A 6810-nucleotide genomic window follows, 5' to 3' on the forward strand; every position below is an offset into this window, starting at 1 on the left:
ACCACTTTGTTGCCTGAGGGGCCAGCAACACTTGGAAAGATTTAGCTATCACTCTTTGTTCATTCACCATTTCACCTGTCACTTGCCCTCTAATAAATTCCCATCAAATATAATGACATCCTGGGGGTGAAAGTGCTTCTCGCCCTTTTTTTTTTGTCCCCTTTCTATTTCCATACATTTCCTGCAGCTTTATATGCTACGGATCATTCACAATAAGCATTCCCGTGTCCTCTACAAAATATTGCAATATAAATTCAATGTTGGAGCTGGTGGGAATGTTACTGCTGTGACTGGTATGGTAGCTGCTGGAGATACTGCATGTGAATGTCTCAAGTCTTGAGAATGGGAACATTTCGACAACATATTTAAGATTTTTCCATATTTACAAGTTTCTGCCATGATCACACCCCTGTTTAGCTCGCATAGTTTGCACCTTCAGCAATACATTTAGCAAAATCAGCATAGTTTCGTCAGGAGAGAAAAGTGTATTTCTCATGGTAACCGGGGTAAAGGTTAAGGCAGCTAGCAGTGAATCATCCAGAGGTGCCTCACTTCCAGGCTCAGGCCACAAGCCTGGGGCAGCTCTCTCAGCGCACCCGCCCTGTCAGTAGCGGTACCCACAGCCCTCTTACTGCAATCATGACATGAGGACACCAGACACAATAAATAGTTTTTCATGCAACATACCGTACATTAAGTTTAATGGGATGCAATATGTAAGCATTACTAGTAAATCATGGAGACTGTACAGTATCTTGTGCTATCTTGTTATTATGAAATCCTTCCTGCCAGATCCCATCTGTGAAGTTCAAATGATACATCCCCTTTTTATATTGTTTGTACAATAAACACATAAACCAAACCAATAAAATATTAGTATGTAGGAACCAGATAAATATGGCAACATAGATAAACAATGTAACATGTAAGGTGACAATGCTGTACTTCTGAGAGTTCAAAGTCCAGACGGTTTCGCACTCCATAAGAATACAAAAGGAAACCAATAAGGAAACAGTCAAATCATTCATCACATCATAACTTTGAACAAAATCGTAGCATATCCATGATTATTCTCCATAGAAAAAAGCATGAGTGATCTAGTGGTAAATTCTCAGATAAACCTTTTTACGTTAAGAGTAAACCTTGGACAAATCTGGACAAGTAAATGTATCTCCCTGTGCCAAAAGTTACATTGTGAATGGACCTGTGCCCTGGGTGGGAACCTGTTTCCGCGCCACAGTGTAGCGCCACAATGTAGGCAATGCTTTACAAAATAACAATACAGGGCAAATAAATGACAAATGATGGGGATAAGTGCGACGCAAAATGAAAACATAAGACAAAGGGAGACTCTGAAATGTTAATGTACACTTGAGTTGTGCGAAAATAAAAAATAAGTCCTGATTATTGCAACCTTTTCCACCTTTTAAACATTACGTTTTTGGACCTGTTAAACAAATGGTATCCCAAAATATTGAGAAAAAAAGGTACAAAGTTAGAACTCTTAAATTATAGGGCACTGCAACAGATCTGTCTCCTGTCACATACAGTCGAAAAAGATAGAGCACTTAGCTCATACAAATCACTTTGATTTTTATTGATACTGTAGGTACAATGCTCAGTGCATAACAATAAGAGTGACAGTAGACAATAAGTTATATGATGCTACGCATAAATTACATTCCCTTGTATACAGACACAATATAAGGACCCTGCTCAGAAGACCTACATTAACCCCTGTTACATGTAGGATGTACATAATGTTTCATACTCTATGGCTTTTACTGTATATTTAGAAGGGCAGTTCAGATCCTCATCCAGCATGGCAGTTTTAAGGTGCTCCTGTGCATTATTCCCTCACACCATCAATGTTTAAAAAGATAATATTTTGGAAAAGTGGAAGACTTTTATTGTCGGTTGTGATATCTTTTAAATTACTACATTAAACACTCTCCTAATGCCTGCTGTTTTCTCCTCTCTTAACTCTTTGGGTGCCCCATAACACAGAAACCATGCAATGGGTCTGGCCCTCCGGGGGCTGCATGGCTACATTGTGCATTTTCTAGGGCAAGATCATCATTGCAACATCCTGTGGAGCACTGAACGTGATCTAGCTGGCAGGAGAACGGAAGTGGAAGACTCCTTTTTCCACCATCAGAGACACCCCGATTATATGATTGCTTCAAGGAATGGTCGTGGATCTCGATGCACAGGAGGCACTGCAACATATTGGTGCCATGGCCCCTCTGGCATGTAAAAGGTTAAAGCAGCAATGTCACACTGGCGACACACTTTATTCGAGCTCGGCTAGTCCCACGAATTCGGGTATACCCGGGTGTATTGAGGTTTGTGACTGTTTTCTGCCCGAGTGCATTGAGTTATTTTCCGGCAGGGATTGAAGCATTTTATTCCCGCTGGCTGCAATACTGCACAGTATATATATATATATACTGCATTACAATTCATGAATTTATGCCATCTGGTAGACACGCGAAGCATTGCAGCCTATTAAATCCTAATCATTATCATTTAACAGATCAGCCGCCCATCAGCCAGGCATGAACCCAGGCTGGGAAGGCAAATGCAACGGGGCTTGTCAGAGGTGAGGAGCGGCGCATTCCAGGTATCTGCCAGGTACATACCGGGTATTTGCTCGAATAAAGTGTGTCGGTGCAGTCAGCTGCTCATTAAAAAAAATGTATTGATTTATATATATATATATATATATACACACACACACACACACACACACATATACACACACAACTGGAAACCGGGCGGTCTTCAGACCTGAACCCCTTTATTGTTTGTGTAGAGGGAGAAAGGGGGTGGCCCGGTATTAAAGGGGTTGCACCCCATTAGGCCACCCCTGACCCCACCCGGGAGACAAGGGGTTAACTGGACTGAGGTCCAGAAATGTGATTTCACCCCTGTTATAACCTGTAAATGTGTATTTTCCTGTTGCCCCTCTGTTATTGTACCTCAGTTTCTGCACACACACACTAGAATCCATCCGGGAGCACAAGGGTTAATAGTCCGTTAATACTGTGTCTTCAAGGTATGGACAAAGCTTCAAAGAAATTCCTTTGCTATCAGGATGACAGATGGCCATAGGGTCCCAATGGCTAGAACTTAAGCTTTGTTCAAAAGGTTTTTTTCACCCTGTCTATGTGAGGGTGGGGGGGGGGGCGCATTCCATAGCAGTTTTTAAGTGTCGCACTTATCACTGTCCAACACAGGTTATCTTGTCCAAGATCCGGAGGGGTAGCTGGCCTGGCATTCCATTTGCAGATGTGGGGCCTCAGAAAGGAGACCCCAGAGTTCTACTGCACATGAGCCAGCTAGCAGGGGGGCCTGTCCTAAAATGTGTTCCCCCATCAAAGATTGGCTGGAGATAATTGCAAACCAATCCCAGGGTCTTAATGTTACAGATAGAGGGACAAAGGGTTTATAACCTGCTGGTCCCCATCTATCCTTTGTCTTCATTTTTGGTCTTCATGCAAAGTCTTCATTCGTTTTCGTTTGCTGATATGGTTATCTGACATCACCTGAATGATTTCCTGACTGCTGAGAGAAATGCTACATCATACTTCTCACTCCCCAACCCCAATGTAAGTGTACTTCTTGTTTGTTACTGCATTATCTGTTGTGTTCACCTTTATTCTAAGGAATAAATACAATTTATTATATCTTAAGCCTCGTTCAGTTCAAACCCAATTATTTTTTGTGTAATATTAATAAGCCTGTGGAAACTATCGTCACAGTTTGCTCCCTAGACATCCACCCTGGTTCCATTGATACTACCGATGTACTTACCAGTGCTCTCCCTGGACATTTAAAACTCTATCCAATAGAAAGCTACGGACGAATTACGTTGCAACTTCCTATTGGTCTGTGAGATTTAGAGACCCCATTAAATTCCCTAAAAGGGAGGAGAACACTGGGAACAGCATTAGTAAGTATCTCAAGAACCAGGGGGTCTTAGAGCTAAAAATAACGCAGTTCAGCTCCAGATGGCTCCTTGGTTCCAATACTTTTTTTTTTAAATCAATAAAATTAGGCTAATTCAGCACGATTGATGAATGTAGAGCCCAAAGTTCATGACCAGTGCTGCAAAGTAAGAACCGGACTATAGAGATGAAAAAAACCTCTTTGACAACGCGCCGTGTGTGCAACGCGTTAAAGTAGCTCTGCATATCTCGGCTGCCATGCTGATGTTTGTCCTCCAGTAAACTCCGCTTTTACCGGCAAGATTAATTTCGGAACCCATTTTTTTCGCCAAGGAGCAGTCCTCTCGTCTACCTGCTGCACATGTGATATTTTCCTAATTCAGCATAATTGCAGCTTTACATTAATGGGGTATTGATTTTTAGCAGTGGTATTCACTAGGAAATCATCAAGGGTCAATTTGCAGGCAAGCATATTTGACGAGGTCAAAAGTAGACATCATCATTGCGACATCAGCCACTAGCACCATTAACTGTGGCCACTTACCATTTGATATACAGGGGAATTTAGTGTTATTAAAGATTGGAAATCTATTTATTTCACCTGGTTGCTCTGTCTTGGCAAGAGGCGAGCTACATGAGGCCAGTAGCTTTCATAGTTAATGTAATTGCTTTACAGTCTGGCAGCAACAGGTACTAAATTGTAAATGTTGCAGTGATTGAGAAAAAAAGAAACAATTTTGAATGTGACTCAGAGAATTCATAACATACTGTTTGTACCATTCTCAAAACAACTTCCAATATCGTGATTCAATTGAATATTTCACTGAAACAGAAAACGAGCGGAAGATTTCACAATGAAATATTCCTTGTGAAAGGGATTTATTTATATTTGTTGCTGCATTAAGTAAAATCAGGCACGTCAGGTGTCGCTCATCTGGGATGATTCTCATTCATTAGAAAGCCGCCAAACACACTACAAATTGTGGCACCTGTTGCCAACATCACTTCATAGCCTCAAAAGAACCTCACACTTTTGGGGTTCAGATAATCTAATTGATCAATGATTATCAATAAAGGTATACACATACGAAAGGTCCATTCAATGTCCTAATGATTTTGTCTCTGAGGCTAATGCAATACCCTGGTGCCGCTGATTGCACTGCAATCAGACGAAAACCCTAACTGAAAATATATAATGACTCCTCCTCTCCTCTGAACTTATTTTCCTTAGGAACGCCCCACTTACTACAGTTATCCTAATAACCTTTATTGCTCTGCAAGGTCATGTCAGCTATCAAAAAGGCGAGGAGGGCAGAAAACTGTAAGTAAACTTTCATAAGGCAATTATTTGGAGATGCTCATGGTCAAGATGTTAAAAAGAAAACTACATAGGACTGGCGCTGAAATGTTTCTTATGGTGTAACACTGCTTTGTAAATATGGACCATTATGTACAGTTATTGGGGGAAGTGATTGTGACGAAACAGAGAGCAGGGCTGCTAAAAAATAAAGGTCAAGCCCGTCCTGATATCTGTTCTCATCAGACAGGGCTGGCTTTAGAGCAATGTGAGCAAGACGTTCCATTCATGGGGGCCCCGCGCTCCCTTCTTTCCCTGTTCCAGTCGGCGCCGGTATTCAAATTCCGCCCTACAGGAAAGGGGAGACCTGTAGGGGGGAGCTGGGGAGTCCCCGAACTGGTGCAGGACCTCACCGCTGCTCACACCAAGGTAGGGAGGGGCGTGGGAGGGAGTGTATGTAGCTGGGGGAGGTTTGTGTAGCTGGAGGAGATGGACGTGTGCGCGTATGTATATAGATGGAGGAGCTCTTACCTTATGCGGAGCGGCCTACATTTTGTAGTGTCACGTTGTCATGGTGACGTGTCGATTTACCATGACAACGTGATATCGTTACGCCATGAGGTCATTATGCTGCAGGAGGAGGGGCCATGCCCCACTGGGTCTGCCAAAAGTAAGTCCGGCTCTGCTTCAAGGTTACTGTGGTTAACACTGGGGTTATTTTGGGGCACTGGGATTTTGCCCATATATTGTGTATGTATATTTCCAAGACATTGCAAAAATTTAATCTTTATTGGTATATGTGAAAGCAGGGGTACCGTGTATGTAGTGCTTTTACACATGTGGGGCTGCAGTACCACCTTGCTGAACATAGGAAGCAATGGACAACATTGGCTGGATATCCATTTTCCTAAGCTGGGGGAGGACGCCCATGTATGGGCACATAGGCTCTTATTTCTGGGCATTTTTTCCTGGACTTGGGAGGCTGGTAAACAAGGGTCAGTGTTCAGGGAGAATTGGATACAAAGGTCTTCTGTTGGGATTACACAAAGACCAAAAGCGGAGCTGTTTCTTCTCCACCAAATCAGCACTAATCAATTTTCCCTCGTGGAAGTCCAGCTCAGATCATCTAGTCTGGCAATGGCGGCTGAAGGCGCTCTTCTGATTGACCAATCCATATCTCCCGCTCGCTTTGGTGTCACGGTCAGCTAATGCTCAGACCTGGAGCCGCAGCCCCCTTACTCTGCTTTGTGTTTGTGTAAGTCGTCTGGTCTTCCGTGACAGTGATGGCCTGGTACATTTCTGTAGCCCCTATGAAAATGAATGCTGTTGAGAATTGAGTTTCCCAAAATGCTACAGGCTAAAAGGACTAACTACCGGAACCAGAGGAATACAAATCACGTTCTGGTATATTGTACCTGATGAGTCATGTCATTTTGAAAGGGATATACTGTATAGTGGAAGGGGATTAAGACATCCTTCCAGTCTCTGAGTTCCAGAAGTTAGAGGGGGAAGACATCCTTCCAGTCTCTGAGTTCCAGAAGTTAGAGGGGGAAGACACCCTTC

The sequence above is a fragment of the Ascaphus truei genome, chromosome 5 (assembly GCF_040206685.1).
Source record: "Ascaphus truei isolate aAscTru1 chromosome 5, aAscTru1.hap1, whole genome shotgun sequence".
In the NCBI taxonomy this organism is placed as follows: Eukaryota; Metazoa; Chordata; class Amphibia; order Anura; family Ascaphidae; genus Ascaphus; species Ascaphus truei.